The sequence below is a fragment of the Psittacula echo genome, assembly GCF_963264785.1.
Source record: "Psittacula echo genome assembly, chromosome: 3".
NCBI classification, from domain to species: domain Eukaryota; kingdom Metazoa; phylum Chordata; class Aves; order Psittaciformes; family Psittacidae; genus Psittacula; species Psittacula echo.
This window is the reverse complement of record NC_137736.1, coordinates 99,529,675-99,552,127: the sequence shown is the minus strand read 5'-3', so window position 1 is coordinate 99,552,127 and position 22,453 is coordinate 99,529,675. Positions and strand designations below refer to the sequence as shown.

Genomic DNA, 22,453 nt, shown 5'->3' with positions numbered 1-22,453 from the left:
TTTTGGTGGATTTTTTTAAAAGAAAACTTGTGCCAGCGCGTCACACTCCACATCTTTTACTAGATTTAGAGAAGCAGCAAGCGAATCGCCAGCCTACTCCCCATTCTGCGCGGCTCCTTCCAGGAAGGCTTATTCACGGCTCGTAGTTTGGATCTATTCTTTATTACCACTAGTTACTACTTTCCACCACTAGTCAGTTTTTATACCATCACTTAAAGGGCTATTAACAGAGTTCCCTCTGGCCACGGGTTTTGTGCGCAAAAGACGATGAGTCTTTTGAGCGACACGGAGAAATGTCCGTCTTCCAAATGGGCGATTTTCGTTATTTTCTTTTTTGTTCCTACTTTATTTTATTATTTTTATTTTTCCCCACAGCAGAGCAGGAGAAGAGGAGCCGCAGTCCACATGGAGAATGAGCAAGCGCCGTGTCCTGTCCCAAGAGCAGCGAAGCGGGACAGAGACCTCGCTGCGAAGCGCGGAGCTGCTGGGCAGAGGCAAGCCCGAGATGAGGGGACTCTCCAGGACAGGAACCGCAAACAGAGATTGGATTTTAACCCCTTGGAGCTGTTCCCAGCCGTCACCTCCGCTCCCCAGCGCTGCAGCAGGCAGGGGCCGTGAGCGGGCTGGGAACATTTCCGAGGGACTCCCACTCTCCCCCAGAAAATTATCACCGGAAAGGCAGCCGCTGTCACGAAGCACAACTAAGAAAGGAAATCATCCGCCCATAGATTTCACAAAAGCGAGCAGTGGGGGGAAGAAGATAACCCAAAACTAGTCCCGACCGAGAGCTCTATTTCTACCGGGCACACGCACGCACCGTGTGTCCCTCGCGGGTGTTTTGGGGCAATCGCACACCCGGTATGGCGGTCGCAGAGGCTCCCAGCCTTCCTCTTCCCTGCCGTTGCTCTCCAGCCCCGGCCGTAGTGCCAGCGGGCGAGGACTTCCCTGTCTAAACATAGACGGTTTTGCCGTCGGAGCAGGAGCCCCGCGAATGTTTCCCCGAGCACCAGCACCAGCGGCTCCGCCGAGAACCGAGGTCAGAGCCGGGAGCGCTCGGGCAGGCTCGGACAAGCCCGGCCCCGGCCTCCGCCCGCCCGGAGCACGGCGGCTCTTCCTCCCGGGGCGGGAGGATCCAGCCCTCGCTCTCAAAACAAAACCCAAAAAAACCCCACAAGACCGGTGTTGAAAGCAAAAAAAAAAAAAAAAAAAAAAGAGAAGACAGTGTGTGTGTGTGTGTGTGTGTGTGTATGTCTCTGTTGGTCGCTTTTTTGAGGCTCACTGCCCTACCCGGCCCCGTCGGCGGAAACCTCCCCCGCCCCGCGGCCCCCGAGGGTGGCGGCCGGTGTGCCCTGAGGCGCTCAGGACGAGGAGAGGGAACCGGGCGGGGAGGGTGGGGGGGACGGTGGTTAAAGCTAAGGACCCGTTTGGGAACCTTTTCCCCAGCCTCGGCGGCGGTGGAAGGCCCTCCTGTGGTGTTCGCAGTTTTCTTTGTTTACATTCAGTTTAGAAACATTGGCCTTCGGCCAAAAAGAGCGCCGGTTACACACACACACCACTCCTCCTTAACCCCCCCATTCCGTCCCCGGTTCAAACTTTCACGACCCCCCGGTTGTTGAAATGTTATTCCCGGATTAACCCTTCGTTCACCTCGGAAAGAAAACACGGTTGGACGGGTGCGTGCACCTGCCCTCGGAGCTCCCAACCGAGGGGCTCGCAACAGGTTCTACCGGGGGATGGAAGTGGAGGTTACCGACAAGGGGAGACGCTCTGAACAGAGCGGTGCGGCTCCGCCGCTCGGTTCAGCGCGTCTCTCCTCGCTGCCCGCGGGGCGGTGCTGTGCGGCAGCGGCAACCGGGCGGGGAAGCAGCACTGCTCTCCCCGCCGCCGCTCCGCCCGGTTCCCTCCGCGGTGCTCGGGGCAGCGGGTGGGGAGAGAGCTGAGGTCGCTTGTATGCTATCTGTCCGTTTCTCTGTCCGTCCTCCCCTGCTTTCCCCACCCGGCCCGCCTCTCCACCCCGATATCTTCCACCACCACCACCCCCCCTCGGCGAGGAGTAAGTGCCACCGCTCCGCCTTCTCCTTTTCGCAATGTTGACGCAATCTATAAATAGTGGAACAAAAGAACCAACTTCCTCGCAGCTTTGCTGAAACTGCACAAAAAAGGCAACCGGGGGGCGAGGGGGGGACGGGACACACATGGTTATTTTTTGATTTTATTTTTCTCCGCTTAAAAGGCGAATCCTCCCCCCCGCGACACACACACTACTGGAAGATTATTTATATTTTTTTCCTCGCTGTCTCCTACGCTGGCAACATCCTGCGAGTGGCTGTTTTGCTTTTGCGCCGAGAGTACGGCTTCCTCCCCTCCTCTTCTGACAGTAAGTGCCCTTTAACTACTGCCTTTTCTACTGGGGGAGGGGGGACTGGGACGGGGGGCTGCCTGCTCGCCTACCTGGCTGCAGCCCCAGAGAAGGGACCAGGCGCTTCGGGGACGGGGGAGGGGGGTCTGTTAGAGGCGGTTAAGTGCAGGGGTTGCGCGCACGGGGGACGGCGAGGAGGTACTCGCGGATTTGGACGGGGTGGGGGGGGAAGCACGACCCGGTGAAATAAGGTGATCGGGAGTGGGGACGCTTGCCTCTACCCGCCGAACAAAAGCTGACGCTGATATTAAAAGGGCTTTTGTTTGGGGGAAGTGTGTGTGTGTGTGTGTGCGGGTGTGTGCGCGCGGGGGGGTGAGAGGGAGAACAACACCCCGCCCGCAGCAAGTTGCCGTGCAGCGGAGGGCACCTTAGACTTGTTTACCGCTCGGCGCCGCGCTCACCGGCGTGTTTACCCTGCACACACGCCTCGGGGCTCCCCCCCTCAAACCCCTTCCCCCCACAAAGAAGGGGGGATGGGAGTGTGAGCGAAGCGGGGTTTAAAGGTTGGGGGGCGCGCTGAGGAGATGCTGATACGATCACGAGTAAAACAACACACACCCCCCCTTCCCCTTCGCCAGTCGGATCGGTGCTAGCGCAAGCAGTTACTGGCCGGAGGGAGAATTACATCATCCCCTGCTCCAGCGATGCTACCTTTAGTACCGCTACCATGCGCGCAGGGAAACAAGGGGGACGCGCCTCTACCCCTCACCCCCCCCGGATCGGGCGTGCGCTCGATCCGAGGGGGGGTGAGGCGCACCCCCGCGTCATTCACACACACACACGCCCGCCCGACTGTTTACAGCGCTCACACAGGCGTATTGTGACGTCGCATGATTGACAGCCCGCCTCACTAACGGGGGGGAGAGCGGCTCCCGACGCCGAGGCCAGAACATGGGCGCCCCGCCTGATTTCCCCTACTGGGGGGGCTGGAGAGCCGAGCCCAAGACTAAATACTTCATAAGTTAAACCGAACTTAGACGCTCCAGCACGAGGGTGGTTTGGGTGCTGCTGATTGATTGGCGTTTATGACGTTTTGTGACGGTTTATGACGTTTCAAACGCATGCTACACGCTCGAGAAGCGATTTCTTGCGAGAGAAGAGAGTGTGTTTGTAAACGGGTCAGATCTGTGAAGTTAAATCCCCGCCTAAGCCTGGCGCGTTCCCTCTGGGAGCAAGCGGGGACACGAGGGGCCGGTTTTGTGCCTGAAACACGCTCCTGGTGGGGTTGGCACAGAGAAAATGTCACATTGGTGGCCTTGAACACGTCATTGTCCAGAGTGGACAATAAAAAGCTATTTTTTATATACATATATATATATTTAATTAAAAATACATTTAAGCACCGAGAACAAAATCTCGGCTTCAAACACTGTCTGCTTCCCCCAGTGTTACCAGTGCAATGTTATAGGGTCAGAAACTTGTTGCAATATGCTACCTGGGGGGAGAAAAAGTGGGGTTTGGGGGGGTTTACTTAGCCTGTGAAAATATTGAAGTGGTACTTACCTACTGCAAAGTCAATAAATCCATATCACACTAAAACCAACAAAAAAGTGTTTCAGAAACATGTCGAGAATTGTTTGGCAGAATGCAGCAGGGTAAAATTATTACTAAAAGATCAGCATTTACTCACTGCAAAATCCAAGGAACCGTGAAGCCGTGTTTAGCAGCACACACAGTTTTTCATGTGTTAATGATTTGGGTTTCTTCAAAGTGTGTTACTTTTTGAAGTCTGGGTGTTTCTATTTGTGCAGAAAATAGACTGAGAAGCTTTGAGCTCCTACTGTTACAAAAGTTAAAAGGAAACAAAGTTGAGCTGCTAAGTCGGCAGTCTGGAATGAGTCAATAGTATCTCCTTTGTCCTGCTAGCTCTCACTGCTGTGGTGTATCTTTGCTCCATTTCCTCTGCACAAGCAAATGGGCATTTCTACCCTCGGTATATTTAATAGTTTGACTTTATAGGTCTCCTAGCTTCTAAATATTGTAACCCACCAGTAAAACTCAAGTGCATCTGCCTTTCCAGGCTGTATGCAACAGCCATGATATCGCCAATGACAGTACGCTGATCACTTTAACCACGTAGATACTTACACATTTTCCATTATCTATAATTAATGGGGCAAATTATTCTTGCTTTGTTGTAGTAAGCCTTCACAAAGGAACAAGTAGTCTTTTTTAAAGTATTCCATCACTTCTTTTAAAACAAACAAACAAAAGAAAAAAAGAGATTGGGATGGAGACACAAAGGAGATGTAAATAACTCCCCCCTCATTTACTTGGGGATTCCCTGGGAGTCTCAGAGGGCAAGGAGGTAACATCGCTGGCTTTTACAACAGGATCACAGGTCCTGACACAAGGTCACCGAGAATCTATGCTTGGCTAGCCCTGTACTCCAGTTTTGTTTAGCTGGTAGCTAGTCCCTTGAGGGATCAAAGTCAACTGAAGCATGCTAACTTCTACAGGCAATGGGTTGGTCAGTGACTAAGAGCTCTAACTCGCTCCTGGAGGGCTCCCTAGTTCTGCTGTGCTTGGAGTTCAAGTGCTGCTGCCAGGCTGCTTCTGCAGCTCGGGAGCTTGTTACAAAAAGAAATCAAAGTGGCAAGAGTATAAAGCAAACCCCAACTCTGTCCGTTTCCTGAAAATAAAAGGTGGGTGGGTGTAGTAGGCGGATTGGAAAAGCAGCTTGGGTAGGGACGTGGCTCATAGACTGAGGCACAGAAACTGGGACCCACTCCCGTCACTATGAGCTAAGTTTCTGTGTACCGCAAACGCAGTTCACCCTCAAACTTTGACCTTGGTGTCAGTATTAGTCGGTCGACAGACCTGTCACACTCCCACAGATGATAAAAACCTGTCAGTTCAATATCCCACATGTAAAGGTACTAGTGTTCAGCAAATACATTAGCAGCATACTTTCTCTGTAATATATGTATGCCTTATATGAATCCATTAAGGAAGGAGGTACATAGATATATATATATGCACACACAGGTGTCTCCTCACACTGATAGCCCCTTCTGGTTTAACTATCAAAAAGCACTGGCAACCAGAGTTGGGTTGAGTACAAAGAAAAGTGAAACTGTATTAACTCACTAGGAGGTTGAAACCTGTATTTTAATATATGCTTTGTGTAGTTTTCATTTATTTTTATGTTACAATACAAAGGCTTTTCAGGTCTGCAAGATCAAGATAATTTTTGTTTGTTTGTTTTATAAAAATAAGGCTTGTTTATTATTAATTTATCTAAATCTGCTTTTCTTTTGATTAACTGAATTACACAAATGAGTAATTTGGAGTATGATTATCTGACTGACCGTCCCTCTCCCTTTTCACACTTGAAAAATATTACCGGTCAACTACTGCTGCAGTATTGTACCTGTGACCGTTCTAACTGTACCATTTGGTTGTCTGATACTTTAATTTTTTTTATGTAACTCTGTACTTCACTCACCATTTCTTTTAACAAATGCAGCCTCATAATTTTGAATGATAACAAGCAGTTTTCTCTGGTCACCATAAAGGCCTGTGTTACGAATTTCTACAGCTTTTGCTTAAAACTCTAAATATATTCCTACCTTTTCAGTTGTGAAGGGTGTTACTAACTTATATTTGGAAATCTGACTGATACAGACAGCATAGTCTTCCTGGTTCTGTAAGCAGGCAGTTCCAGTGTTTCAGCTTTTGCACAGTAGCACTTTAACAAGCAGCAGCCATGCATAACTAACAGGACTGCAAGTCCAGTTACTGCTTTTTAGAAGCCTGTACTCAGCTCTTAAGTTATCTGAAATGTTGATTTTATATTGTTGCAGCCATATGTCAAAACTATTAACAGCAGGAAAGTGCAGTAGTTATTCACAATGGATAAGATGGGGGGGGGGGGGGGGAAGTTTTAAAAATGGAGCCCAAGGCACAGGAAGAAAGCAGCACAGCTCCAGCTATCCTTTTATAGTAACTGGTGTTTTATGGAAAGTGGGAAAGAAAAGAAAACTCTCTCTTCCTTCCAGCAGCTAGCCAGTGATAGCGTGACCCTTCTAACTGAAGACTGATAGCATTCTTGGAGAAATCTTTCTGCAGGTTTCATTTCTAGTATCTGAAGGTTTCATTTCTAGTATCTGAGAAGGAGAAGTACTGTTTTCCCCAGTTCCTTCTCTTGAACCTTACTTCTGGATTCTGGGTCTCCAGCTATACTGATGGATGTTTAACAACAGTTTTCAAGTTTGGCATTAATGCTTAATAAAAAGAAATAAACTTTTTCAGAATATTTTGAATTACTGTAGTAGTTTTCATGAATATTTTCTACAAGTACAGTTTAATAGTTTGAGTAGTGCTTATGTATAGATGATACTAGTTAATCAGGGCATTAGTTAAAAATGCGTACACAAAATACACCTCTCACTGACCAAAGAAGTGCTCTCAGCTTGGATTACAGCTACAAATAAATATGTTGTAAAAGATGAATGGAAGTTAGGAAATCAGATGAGAAATATGTCCTTTAGACTGCCCAAAGAAGCAAAAAATAAACATGCCGAAAACCAGGCAACACTAGCTGGCAAAACAGAATACTGAAACCACTGTACTTTTTCAGGACTCTTAGTATCCTTGTTTCTGGCTGAATGTGGTATGTGCATTAACATCCTTTCTTATAAAATAATACATTTCGTAAAGATTCCACTGTATGACAGTGTACTGATTGGCTGTCACAACTACTGACTAAATATTAATTTTGGTAGTCTTTCCAAGTTAAATCCATGAACTACTATATCTGGATAACTTCTAAATCCCTACCCACAAGTGAAACTCCAACAAGCTGATTTCCTGACTTGCAAATTGCCTATCTTTCTTTATAAAGATTTGTTTTGTAATTTACTTCAGTTTATCATTTTTACCTTTTGTAGTTGGAGAAATGTCAGATGGTCTCTTTTGATTTGGAGTTTACTCCATTTTAGTTTTTACAATACTAAACATTGTGATAAACACTGCAGACTAACGAGAAGGAGCTCCACATTAGTGTAATCGCTTTGGTTTCATAACTCCTACAGACTTTTATCCCTTACACACAACGATTTACATACCAGTGAGGGAAAATGAAAATGAGGGGGAAGCTCATTATAACCCTCTAAGTGTACTTAGTTTCTCCTAGCATGGACTAGATTAAACCTGGCCTATGTCACAAGAACTGTGAAGCGTGAGAGCAGAGGGTCCTTCCTTGTAATGGTCTTGCACATTTAATGCTCTCTTCACTCAACAGAGAAAACCAGACCCAAAATGGGAAGGAGGATCTGAGCACCCATTCTTTCACCTTCGCTCCCCACCCCCACCCTTCGAGCTGTAAAGAAAAGATCAGGTTGCACTATTTTAAAAGCTGGTGCAGTACGCACACTTCCTCACACGATATATTGGGGAACACTGGGAGAAAACGTCTCCCGGAGCTCTCTGCAGGAGCATATACTACTTCATAACATCCTTTACGCAGGACTGTGGCTTCTCAACAGAGCTGAGCCTACAGTTAAACATGAAAACTTCCCCTGTAAATGCACAATATGTTTAGGGATGTATTTAAATATTATTGAACTAACTTACCTTTGACACATGGTTTTGAAAGCTTCATGCTTGATGCAAGTCATAAAAAGCAAACTATCACAATAGCTCAACACTACAGGTAAAGTAGACCTGAAAATAAATGAAAAAACAAAACAAAACAAAAAACATTTAAATGACTTAGCATAACTTCCTGAACACATTTAAATAAACTGGATTGATTAACACATTAAAGAATACAATTGCTCTCTCTTTCATCCCACCATCTGAGCGCAGATTGCTACTTACTGCTCCTACAGACATTTCAAGTTAAATCATAAAGCTGATGTTAAATCTATATCAAGATGGAAGATGGATGGTGTTTTGGCCAAGGGTTGGAAATGAGAGTTCAAACATGGGACACAATTCTGTCCCTGGCTCAGAATTTCATCAATGGCTTTTTTATCCTAAGATAGGGACAATTAAAACTTTCTTACCTCTCACTGAATCTAAGAGACAAAATAATGCTTACAGGGTGTCCCAAGGCTACATATACAAAGGTTACAAAAAGTCTAAACCTAAGATCTGAAATAAGTGTTTAGCAAATTTTGTTTAACTTGTCTTTGTCTTTTCAAAATATAAAAATCATAGCTCCAGAGGCAAGGTGCCTAGTTAGCAGTGCCAACTGAATGTCAAAAGGCTAATCCAGCTAGGAAGATCCCCCTTAAAGGAGTTCTCATGCTGTATCATATCTCCACATAAAATAACTGAAAATTATGGTGATTCAAATCCTCACCAGTCTTCCACGCTCTTCATATTAAAGACCTGAATAGGAAAAGGTACTAAAAACCCTCACATCTCACCCAGAGAAGGATCTTTCTGTAGGAACTGTGAAAGGAAGCCATAATCTTCCTCCTGCTGGAACAGGGGAAGTTTTGGGTGCAGTAGGAGAGTCTGAACAAAGCACTGCAGAGATGCTGAGCTGTAAGTCAGTGGCACTCAGAGGCTAAAAGAGCTGTATCATGGTATCATCTGACAAATGGCCCAACAGCGAGAAGGTATAAATGCTGTTTAGTCTTGCCACAGCCACTTCTATTCGAGCTCTGTGAGTTTTAAAAGGGACAAAATCTCATACCAGGCTTAAAAAAAAAGTTGAGATCTTGAGATACAAAGCTGTTTATTAGATCTGGGTATTACTATTGTAGTTGTACACAATTTCAACACACAGGTATTTCTTTTGAAAGCAAGAATTAAAATAATGACAGGTTGTACCATATGACAACATATGTACGAGCAGTAGCAAAACTGTCTTTCTCATGCATAAGATCCATCATTCTAGAGGGAGAGCCTGCTGGAAATATGCAAGAGGCACATGAAAGGAAGGGAAGGAAAGATAAGTTCAGTGGAAGATGCTGTGCTGGATGACTGAAGTCTTCATCAAATAAAAAAACAGTATCCTATTTGCTTTCTGATGCTGTGTAAACAGATGAATCAAAGCCCACACATTCTCTGGAAAATCATGTCACAAGAATTCCACCTCTCTGTGCCCCTGAGGTCATGAGTGACCATGTACTGACCCCTGACAGACTCCTGCCGCCTTTTCTTTAATGCAGCAAGCATACATCTCTCTAACCACTTGAGTCCATAAGTACTACACATTGTACATTGCCTTCCCTACCTTTCTAAAAAAAATTATTTTAGCAATATATACCCCCAGAAATATTTCATATTACCTATTACATCTCTCTACAGCCTGAGCTGACACGTGTTAAGGTATAAGGAAAAACATAAAAATCTAAGATTCTTTCGGGGAGAGACCCAGCAGCTTTTCAGAAAAAGGAGTACTTTATTTCAAAGAAAAAAAAAAAATCTTTTTTAACTGAAAGAGGCTCATGTTTGTATTATCATGAAAACTTTTAAAAAGGGGAGGAAACAATAACTGCAGACCATAGTAAAAAAGGAAGTTCTGCTACAGGACAGGCCAAACAATTTAAGTTCTTACAGTGTATAAAATATGCAATCAATGCTGAACTTATGCCTTAAATATCAAGCTGTGAGTGTGGACTGCTCTTTAATGTATCAACAGCCTTAATGTTGAAACCTATACAAGGAGATCATTAATACAATAGCATTCACCAAGCACAAAACTGAGATATTCTTTCATTGAAACTTCTCCAGCTCTAACAAAGGCACCATTCAAAAAAACAACAACAACAAAAAAGGCATTTAAAAACCACTGTAGTTGCTGGCCATAGACTGATTCTTGAGTTAAAGACAGACATCCGCTAGCCAAAAGGAATAACTCGAACAAAGGAGAGACTTTCAAGTTTCAGACTTTCAAGTCTGAGACCTCTAGTTTGAACTTATCTCTGTTTTCACACATCAGTAGGTTCAGTGGAGTTAGAAATATCCAGTATGTGTAATGAAAACAATTTTTATCAGTGGATACAGCATGAACATGATAACATAAGTTTTCCAAGCCTAGAGCAATTGTCAAGCAATTACTATTTGTCAAGGCAACACACTTGATAGTCAGGGTCATCTAACCCTAGGTCATCTTTCTCTACCTTATTCGAGGCAGGTCTCAGTAACTCAGCTGCCCAGCTTTCTTTAATTTGCTCTGATCGTAAGTTGTAGATGCAGGTTTCTCTCGCTACACGCAGTGAGAAAGCGGAGGGAGGCAGCAGCAAGGGGTGCAGTTACCGCATCACGATGGCTCATGTAAGCAACAGCTGCTGTGGTTTTGTTCCAAGAAGAAGGAGGGCCCGCACAGGTCAAAGGGGACTCCTGGACAACTGATTATTAACCAGGGCTTTCTAAAGCACTTGCAAGGCCCATATTGTGTTTGTTTAGGACCCAGAACTACAAGTGCGTGTTATCAGCAGACTGGGTGGATTGGTTTGTGTCTCTGAGTTATACTACCAATTCTAGCTACCTTTCTCAGAAAAAAGTAAGGCCTTCTCTTATGCTATGTTAGTCCAGTTATACACTTCCTTTTTTTTTCTTCTTCCTTCATTTTAAAGGCCCTTATTCAACTAAATATACCCTCTTTACAAAATATGCAGATGTTATTTCATGCTTGTACAATTTTTATTTAATCATTTATATAACTGGCCTCTGATTCTTAACTTTTACATTTTACAATAGAAAATTTAATGGCTTTTCTTTACCACATGTTTCACTCTTCCAATTATAATTTGTAAACTGTGTGTAGATGGAAAATGGAATTCAATTAAAATGTAGAAAAAGAGCACTTTATTTTTTATCAGTTAAATAGCCATAGATGTACACAGCATGTAAGAAAACAAATGATCAGAACATACTGCACTGAAAACTGATTTATTCAACAAGGAAGAATTGCTGCTGGTTGGTGAACTCATGCGATTGTTTCTGGTCAGCATGACCTTCAAGACTTTAGAACTAGTACATCTACACCCTGCCACAGCTTTCACTCAGGGACCCGATGAGAAAAAATTAGATTGCCTGCTTTCTCATCCCCCAATGGATTTTTCAATTTTGAACATACTTGTCATTAATACAAAGTAGATGAGCACATTCAAAGAGAAAAAGAAAAAAAGCTATCAGAAGCAGGTTCGGCATTCTGTAGGTTATAGTTTCAGCTGCTCTGTCAGGGACTTCCACCCCTTCAGCGGTTTGACTTCCTTAAAAACTTTGGCATCAAAAATGTGTTGCATAGTATTTTTATTGTGTTATTTTAAAATACTATAGTAAATTTAACCTTAATACTGGCTGCCACACTTCCATACTTACTTTTAAGTGGTCTCGTTAAAAAAGAAACATTTAATTGAAACACAGCGTACATGTAGAAGTCATTAAACATATATTAATCGTTTCAGGAGGCCACACAAGTAATAGAAAAATGTTGATTCCTTCCTTTCCAATTTATCAGCCATTTATGCTATAGTATGTTCAAAACAGAACAGGTTCCTACTGTGCTAGCTGGTGTACACACAGAGTTAGAGATACAGAGCCCTGGCACAGAGGTTTGCCTTCATTTGCTCAACACCTGAGGTGTTACTAGTAAAAAGCCAAACAGGAGAAGCTTTTTTTTCTTTTAAAGCAGTGGCTGTTCAGGTGTAGATTTACCAGCAGCAGGAGGCAGAGGGTAAAAGGATGTTATGAAAGGCTCTAGATCTGACCCTGTTCCTCCAGCCCTTCCTGTTCCCCTCCTCCTCCAGCTCTGGCTGTGTTCACCTATGTCTATCTACTGAAAATTGGAAGGACTTTAAGCTAACCAGGGAACTGAACATTAGCATCAACCATGTTAATCTCTGCTAAATAGAGAGACTTCCCATTGAATTTCCTTGTCCTTGCTAAATGACTTAGGAGGATAAACCTACTATCAGAACAACCCCTGAAGTTGAAAGGAAAAGAAGGAAAGTTATTTCTGAGGATGTCTAAAGGTTGTGATCGTGGCTTGCTGAATTTTGTAACATGACTTATAGATTTGGCATTACAGATCTGTGGATTTGATTTATCCACTTAACAAGGATCAGAATGAAATTCCTCCTCTCAAATTGCTGTGATGGAAACAACACTATCCCATGGATTTTCTATTAATTTTCTTGTTCTTTTCTTTGGCAGGCTCAAATATTTCCTCTCTGTAGTAGAAAGAATATGACAGCCAGCATAAAGAACAAGAAAAGTCATTACTCAAAATTACAGTGCTTGCAACAAGTTTCTAAAGAGATAAAGATGAATAAAGTTTGATTTAGGTAAGAGCATGACCAAGTGAGGAAAACTTGGTGAGGAAGAGGTATTTCATTATCATGCGTCATAAATCTTTGAAATACCACAGATGGTGTAGCTAGCAAAGCTGACAGTGCAGTAAGAGGAACGAGAATTACTAAGGTTGGCTCTAGCTGATTGAATTTAAAGAGGGACTTCATGAGTTGGCCAAGATTCATAAATAAACCTTATTTTAAGAATACAAGAGAGGTCAGACTGGTTCAGGCCAGGGATACACTTGGCCCATTTACCTATCTCCAACAGCAGACATAAGCCAATTCTTATGCAAGTAGTCTCTCAGAAAACAGCAGAACCAGGGCAAGCACATTTGATGATGCTCATGGGTTCCAGCATCCAACTTTGGTTTAGCTCGGGAGGTTTCCTGAGCCTGATGTGGTTTGTCTAGTCAGTGACCTTTACTAGATCTCTCCTCCAAGGTCTTGTGCAGTCTCTCCGTAAATCCACCTGAACTCTGGTCATCCAGACTGTCTTTAGGTAAATAATGTCATGAGCATACTACCCATGAACATATTAAACAATATAATTTATCATATTATTTGCTTTGTACCTGCCTATTGCCAGCTTCATCTGATGCACCCTCATTTTTCTATTGATAGAGAAGGTGAAAATTTGATCCATGTCCATCCTTTTCACATCTGATTTTAAAACATTTATTGCTGTTTTGAAGAAGTGTTAGAGGGGTGCTGTAATTAAAGTCACCGAAGAAGAGTCCACTGCCCCTGTGCTGGAAATCTATTTCTTAGCTCTGCCAATCCACCACAAGTTTGCCTGCTATCTGTGGCAGATGCTGAAGCTGCTATTGCACAGAAGCCTTTCCAAGATCCTGGGGAACTGGAAGCTTAGATGAGCACATTCTGAGAGAGCCATTCTTTTCCACTGTTAGGGAAGATGCATTAGAGGAAAAGATGCAGTCATGCATATTGTGCTCTTAAAACCCTGCTGGTCTTTCTGCAAGCAGAATCTAAAAGAATAGTAGGGAGTGGAAATAAAGAGAAGAAAATTTGCCAATCCACAGAAATCAGGCCCATTCTAAGAAGTTACTTGTTAATAACTAAAGCTCAAGGAATCAATGTAAACTTTATCTAAAAACCAAAGTAGAAAATTGAAGATAAAGTTGTTCAAGCTTCCTCTGAAGGAGGAGGGCATTGTTTCTAGAGTTTGGCAGTAGACCTTAAGTACTCAAGGTTAACATCATAATTAAAACAGCAGAAGCTTGTGAGAGTTTCCTATTATTTCAGTAGGAAACCCGTATAGTATAATCCCATTTTCCCTGCTATGTGTTTTACAAGGCATGGGAATATTTCTAAAGCAGACAGGAAAGCCTAGTTTCTACTAGTAAAAAATTATACAGATAGGTAAAACAGGTTTCCATTCTTAGGTACAATATAAACAAAGCCTTTCAGAAATCTTTCTACAGGCTAAGGTACGTTTTATCCATGTACAGAAGATAAGCAGCTATTGCAGAAAAACACATTTTTAGAGAAATTATGTAAACTCCAGTTAGCGTCAAAGCTATTAAACAGTCCTGTACTATTGAAGTAGAAGAGGTTAAGGGAGACTGACGATGCCAGGACACTTAAACAGGAAATCTTTTCATTTAGGTTTGTGAGTAACTCTAGTTAAAGTGACTCTATTTGACACAAAATGATCTGTACTGTTGCAAAATAGTTTCTGTCAGCAGATTTCATCTAGGTAACACCCAGTCCATCAGCTATAATCATACTGGGTTTGCCTGCAGGATCTGATTATTATTTCGGAAGAGTATGTTTGGCTAAGCAGGTAAAGAGACTGTACTGAAAGTTTCACAAGACACATAGAAAGGCACACAAGCTCCATGTTATTAAACAGATAATTTTTTTTCAGGAGCTCTCATCATCCCTCTAGTTAGAATGGGGCACTATTTGTGTCTGCTAGGAACAAGCACACATTTAGGAGTTTGAAAAGGCAGCTCTGGAAGACAGGTCATTGCTGTTGGCTCCTTGCTATGATGGTTAGATATGCTGAAGGTTAGAAAGGCTCAGAACCTCCAGCATTACCCAAATGTTGCCTGGTTTTGACTGGCTTAATTCAAAGCCATATGTCATCTAAAAGTTCCTGAAGATGGTCTTGCCCCTTACTGGCTTGTTGATAAAACATATAATTGATTATCCCTTTGACTATCAGCACTTGTTTGGTAAGTCCCTGAAAACCAAGACCAAATGTACTTTTTGTTCAAGGCAGAGGGTCCTGACTCTGAGATGTTTATATAGAGACAAAGCATTCCCTAAGCATCACAGAGATTTTGAATGTGAGCAGATACCTATCTCTGAACAGATCTGTCTGTCATACAAACCCTTGGTATATTAAGGTATGAAGACAACACTGTTCCAAATTTAATGAGGAGAGTGCTTCTCTGTGTACCATAGACATCTGATGCAGCATGTACCAGGTAGTTGCAAAGCCATGGTTCCAGTAAACTTTGTGCACAATGTAAAGTACAGAATGTTTTGTGAGAGACTATAAATGCTGAGATATTTTCACTGATCATAAAAGATAACCTAGAAGCTGATTTAATCGTCCTGTTACTGTCTAGGATCTCTGCTCTGGGAGGCAAAATGCTCTGATAATATGACGTATAACACCAAAACCACACCAAGTGTTTCAAATCAATATTGCTGGTTTTGTAAGTCTGAGAAGTATTGATCATATAGTTTTAGACCTGTGTGAACCAAATCAAACATCTGTTGATGTACTGCACTTCAGTTCTTTATGTTCTGACACAGGCTGTGATGATGGCTCTGTTTTGGGGGGAGAAGGCAGAGGGAACAGAAAACTAACAGAAAATTCCTGCTTGATTTACAACAAAGATTGAAGGGTACCACTCTGTAACATAGTCCAGTGCTCCTGTGAAGAATCTAATGTCTTTGCTGCACAGACCCCTATGTAAAAATAGACATCTTGCAGGCTGGCAGTTCAAAATCCCTGAGGATTAGTGATTGGTTAGGAGATTATGGATACTCCAGTCTGAATTTGAAATAGCAAATGAAAGTGCTGAGGCACTGACTGTTCACACTGAACTGCTAGCACTCTCATCCTTCCTGTAAAGTTGCAGATACTGAAGGCTCTGTCACTGATTTGTAAAGGTACATTTGCTTCTGCAATCAGTTGTAGAAGGGAATCTATTTCTGGTGTTTATTGCTTCTAATAAACTGGAGAGTTTGTAGAGAATAAGAGAGAGAAAAATCACGAGACCAGCAAGTCACTCAGCACTATGTACAACACCATACTGAAAATACAAAGACAACCACTACTATCAGGGTTGTAAATACATAAGGCACTCAACACAAAGCTAGTCACTATCAAGGTCCCTGAAGGGAGCAGGCAAGGAATAAAACAGGTTTTTTCAGGCCCTGGACTTTAAAATACATTAATCAAAGACACGCCATATTGCTGATGAACCTTTTATCCCTTGCTACATGCATGGGCAGCAACCTGTGCTGGGAATCACATTCCTTTTGCCTCCATCAGACTTCCCTGCCAGTACAAGTGAATCCTGGTAATGGATATGTCCAAGAAGCTCAGAATCATAGCTTTTAGGATACCGAATCAGTGATACTGTCTTAAATTATAACTGTAGCTTTACTTGTGGAATTTAGAAATAAATTGTTTTCTGTTCAAGGGAATTCTTCTCCCTCCTCTGCTGTATGTTCCCTTTTGGAAAAAGGAAATGTTACTATGGGACATATTGCATGCTGAAAAATCACACTAGGAAAAATCTTAAGCCCCAGTAACTTACGATTCCTTTATCCATATCTAAAAAGATATATTTGGTATGTTAACTCAAACTCAATTTTGCTAATGTCATACGAAGACTTAATTTACAGCATGAAATTAATTGTACTATTAAATATGAAGTTAAATGACTCACGTAGTACATACACTGAAATATTTCCACCTTTTGGTATGATGGAAATAATGAAATCATGAGTGTGTGTAGTCATGTCACTATTTAATGCCCTGAGGACAGTGGACATGAGGGTGCTTCAAGTAGTAGTCTGCTGATACCATCTAATGGACTCTGCTTGTCCAAATAATTTCTCCTTATGTATGTGCACTTCTTCTTACGTATGTGCACTCACTGGGCACATACACACCAGCAACGAAATCCATCTCCACAACCACTTGAAGAAGCAGCCAAAAGCATCCCAGATGAGTTATTCATGCTCTTTATAAAAATTGGGCAATTAAAATAACTCTCTGTGCTTTGGCCAACTTTGATGGAAAACTCAGCTATACAAATTAGCACACACATAAACTGCATTAAGCAAGCAACCATCTCTTTATACTGTTACTGTACATCACGATATTTATCTGGAGAGCCCAAAGCAAATACAGTTTCTAGTACTCTAGAGAAAATATTTTCTTAATCTTGACATTTTCGTATTTATTTCTGAAAATTTGCCAAAAAACTTACATACTCTTAAATGCTAAGACTTACACTTTCCAACCTACACCCAACTATAGGGTTGACTTTCTGAAGCACAATTTGTACTACTTTGTCCAGTCCAATTGGAGTTATGTTAAAGAAGGGGACTGCCACCACTTTAAAACATTATTAAATCTGCTAAAATAGAATAACTCAGGATAACTGCACACCATGTTCTCCCAGTTTTACCTCCAATTATGCATTCTCCTGCCAACTTAAATAAATATTGTATCATTCCAGTTTCCTTGTATATGGTTGTTTACCTCATTTAATCAAACTGCATATATTCTTTTTCTTCCTAACCACCGTTTAATTATTCTTACTGTTTCAGAGTGTCCTTATTTAACTTGCAAGTAATATTTTCAGAATTATTAAGTGACAAATTCATTGGCACCTTTGAAAATGGGAGTTAGATCCTTGTATATTAGCTCTATATTTTTCTGAGTATCATACTATTCAAAATAGGCACAAGCACCTTGCTGGGGATTGATTTCTGTAGTAACTGCATTGGGCCTCTGAAGATATCCAGGAAAACTGAATTTCTCATCACAACTTCCCTCTGGTAAAGTAAATACTTCGTTAGTCTGCAAAAATTATACTTAAACTGTTCAGTAAGATATTAAATGGGAAAGCTGAAAAAATAGTTTGCATTTTGTAACTTGAAAATATAAATTTAAATGTGAATGTTCAGTTATTAAAAAAATTACATTAATATACATATTGAAAAGCAAGTTCTCACAAGTAAGACCAGACAACCTTAGATGTCAACTGTAAGTAAAAGAAGCCTTAGTAGTTTTTTTCATCTTTCTCAATTTGTTCAATTCTCTATGGCATCTCATAGTTTAGAACCATTATTCTCTCTTCACGAAACATCTTGAATTATAAGCTACTTCTTTGACTTTCATGGGAAGTCTTTAGGGGCCTTTTTAAAACAGTATTTCACGTCTATCCAGGAATTATATTTTCCTATCCTTGTACAAAAGTGTGAGTTAAACATTCTGAAGTTATTTGCTAGGCATTTTCCTTCAAAAGCTTCTCTGACGATATTGTTTTTCTTCTATATACACTGCATTAATATAAAGGTAAAGTGGTACGTGATTCATTTTCTTGAATAATTCTATTCAAGTTGACAACATTCTCCAGATTGGCTTGTATTATAAAGGTTTTAAGACTTTAGTGATCTCTAAGTTAATTCTCAAATAGCACAAGTAGATGTCTCCTACTTTAAAACCCCATAAACCCATAAAGCTAGGTAAGTCTAGATGATGAAACAGAAAAGTTATACTGGAACCCCTTGGTTCTATATCAAGATAATAAGAGAGAGCAACCAACAAAAGCAAAGGGGTGCCACTTCTTTCACTCATATCTTCCTCTTTGGGAGGTTAACCAAGTGAAAGCCATTTGACTCTCTATTCATATTTTTAATACAGCTGCTTCTAATAATGGAAATGACTCTAATACAATTTGAGGGAAGAAGATACAATAAAATGTCCATTTGCAAATGTTCACAGCCTTTCCTGGCACAGACCCAATAAAAGAAAAAACACTGGAAGATAAACACTTTAATTTGAAGACTTTAATAATTGTTTGATATGAAAATGCAAGTCCTTAAGCAGCTAACAGATTATCACAGTAATAAACGGTTTTCTCAATATCCTCCAAACTGAATTTCTCAGAAAGAACACACATGCTAGCCAGTATTCTGAATAGACTGTATTCTGTCAGTATTCTGAATAGCCAAATGATCTTCATTCCTTGCTCTCCTGTGTCACTCATTTTATTTTCTAACAAAAGCATATACAGAAATGATTCATATTTTAATCAAGTCCATGAATGCTGGTAACCATACACGAACCATACTTGCTATTTAATATTGTTTTTGAGTACAGAAAAATAAAATACCTTGAGGTTTGGAGCAGAAATACAAGTGATACTTTCTAGTATCACTAACCAATTTCACTTGAGGGTTCCATTATCACAGCATAGGTTTCATTTTTATTACTAACAGACTTTATTTATCACAGTAAAAACAGGCTGTTAACCACAGAAAGTAAAATTCATCATGAAAGTTCTGGTTTTGTTTAGGAATCAGACCTTTTCGTTTATTCTGTCAAATAATAAACTCTGGTTATCTATGTGTGACTTAAAAGAAACTGCATGTGTTTTGAATGCAAAATATTCCCCCATAATATCTACAAAGCTGTACATACCTGAAGAACATGTGCTATATAGAATTAGAAGCCAAGGAAAAAGGGTATTGACAATGCTGAGACCAGCTTCCTGCCCAGAGGATCAAGTAGTATAAGCAGAGTAATAGTACTGCTTGCATGAACAGGCAAAACCTTATCGACTATCTGCAAATAGAAATTATATGTATATGAACTTAAAAAAGTGAAAATTAAAACATAGAAAGGCATACAAAATACAAGAATACCTCTATTGACAAAAGAATGATACCTGCATTTTGGATGATTTATCATCTGTTCAGACTATCCAATTTCATCTCCACATTCCAAATTTTCAAATTACTTCTTAATATTCCAGATTATTTATTGAGTGGAGCCAACCATTATGAAAGAAGATAGATGTAAGAGCATCTGGATGACAGAAACTTTTTGTCTAGTCTGTTTGAAATTGCCAGCGAGGCATATGCTCCAGCATCACCTGATAGTCTGGTTCCAGTCTGTCCTTGTAGTTAGAAGCATTTTCCAAATATGTAACCTGTTCTTTTTCACTGTAAATTAAGATATTTTTTCTTGTCCTTCTGCAAGTAGGTACAAAAGACAATTGGTGACTGTCTTCTTCACAATAAGCTTCAAATGTTACATTATTTTTCTCCGTCTTCTCTTCTCTGGACTAAATCAATACAACTCTTTTGAAACATGCCTTATAAATCTTGCTTTCCAAAAACCTTTTCATTCATGTGCTCTCCTATGGATTCACCTTTACCAGGAAATAACCTTCCTTTTCCAGACTTTAACACATAGATACAACAATTTTATTCACTGACTTTTACTCTGGCTATTTTGCATGAGCATTCTTTGATTTTGCTTCATCTATTAAACTAGGTAGGTTCAATATTATTTAGAATTTTGTGGTGCTGAAGAGTAGTAGGCCCCACAGACTCTTCAAACACAATACATTTGTCCATCTCTTCAAGAACCTTTTTTGGCAATCAGTAATGACATTTACTTTTCTTTGACAGTAGAATAAATCACTTGTTTTTCTTATTTTTCTCTTTCTTCAAAGAACTGGATAGAAGAGGCATTTTGTATACTTCCTACTTAGTAATACTATAACTTTTATTTTAGCTGCTAGAACAAGAATTATAATACTCTCACATAAGCAGATGGACAGATGGATGATCAGGCAAGCACAAAACTAGTTTTCTTTGAGAATCAAACATAACAGAAAGAAGATTTGACTCAAAGTCTCTCTATTGTCTCAAAATAGCTAATGTCTGGTCAAATTGAGGTAGAAGGATATTGCTAGTTAAAGTCTACTATGGAGTATCGTTTTGATGTTTACACAATTAGCCATTCATAGTAGAAGTATGTCATGTTCTGCATTGTTTTCAATGAGTTTTATCTGAATAAAGAGAAATACTGTGAACCATGAAAAGTAAAACAAAAGATGTAAGATAGTAACAGGTTGAAGTAGTGCTCTAAAGGCTGCAGTTGCCGTTTGTCTTCAAACTTATTTCCAGATACCTGCGCTTAGAGAATTGAATCCCCTTACATTTTTTAACCTGATACAGTTTATTGCAGGCATCTCCAAATTATTTCCTTGGAAAGAAGAACAACCAACCAAACAAACAAACAAACAAAAGTGAAAACCTGGGCAGCAGTTTATGACATCTAGCCCAGTTTTTCTGCTTCTTTGCTCTAATTCACTTGCATGGGCTATGCAACTATACCATAGTCACACATGAAAGTTCTTCTAAGAAGTGGTTTCTATGGTTTGGTTTTGCTTTTTAATATGCGTATAGTTTATTCATAAGGTACTTTCATAATGAATTCCTGAAATTTACTAGTTGTTCTTTGTAATCGAGTTTATCCATCTGCAAAGCATCCAAATCCCATGACACCCAGGTGTGCTCTCAGTGTACTAAATGAGTAAATAGGCTTAAGGGCTCACAGCAGCATTACACTCCTGCTCAGAGCCACTCATTCCCCATCTTTGAAAAAGCATTTTTACAATTATTCTGCTCTTCAGACAAAATTCTGATGTAGTCATCTCCTCCTTGCCATACTCAAGCTTAGCTTCCAGCAGCTCCTAAAACCTACGTCCCCCTACTTCCTTGAGAAACATAGCCAAAACCCCAACAAGTGATTATCTAAGCAGGAGTGATGGGCACAGAACGTATTCAGAATGGAGAGAAGCAGTTTATGAACACTTCTCTAGCAGACAGTTGTACCTGCACTTTCTGCCAAAACATTTTTCAGAATCTCTTTTCACAGAAGTCTTAAAACTATTTTCCTCAAAACAGGAACTACCAGTTCCGTCACTTTAGACATTAGGTTTAATATATGTAATATATTCTGAGAAAAGCGGACAACTTCAAACATTTTATTTGGTTGTTTTATGTCATTTTCTAAAGCTATGCTCAAGGGGATCAGAGTATTATAATTCATATAATGCATTTGCATTTCAAGGTCATTATAAGAAAGAGCGCTTTTCAGCTATGTATGTAATATATGTGACAGATTTGCTTTATTTTTTTCTCCATCTATGTGTATATAATTCTACCTACATTTTTAACTTATATTCTATTGATTTATTAATGAATCTTCAATTATTTTAAGAATAGATTTCTATTATTCACAAGAACATAACTCTACTGAAGCCAAAGCAAGCCAAAGGTGCAGAATCGCACATTCATACTGCAGAAGTGGTATTTCCCAGCCTAGTTCCCCACTGTGTTGCACATACGGTTGATGGCAACACAGTAAAGCCAGAAGAGCCAGTTAGTTCCTCCGGAAAAGCTGCCTGTGTTTCTGAGGACTGCTTTTCCAAATACTTTATCTACAGGCAAATTTATTGCTGAATAGTTGTTATGATGGTCTATTTGCTTCCCAATGTTCCATTAAGAATAATTTCCTATTAAGAATTGTTTCCAAACACTTACTTCCAACCTTCTTGCTCAACTTCTGGACATTTTCCTTTGATCTATAGCACCCCAAAATTTTGCCCAATTCATTTATTTCTGTGCTTTATGTCCTCAGCACTCACCAGAGGAGCCTATCCCCTTTCAGAATCTGCATAGTTTTTATCTGAGCAGTTTA

At 40.7% G+C, this 22,453-nt stretch overlaps 1 long non-coding RNA gene across 2 annotated transcripts in view; it reads left to right on the top strand.

The window, feature by feature from the left end:
* Window positions 1-2,063: 2,063 nt before the first annotated feature.
* The window catches only part of LOC308218259, a 62,279-nt gene continuing 41,889 nt past the window's right edge, over window positions 2,064-22,453 (top strand). For both annotated transcript variants that reach the window (XR_013956343.1, XR_013956344.1), the window contains exon 1: window positions 2,064-2,377. This is a non-coding gene — a long non-coding RNA (uncharacterized lncRNA). The remainder of the gene's footprint in view (window positions 2,378-22,453) is intronic.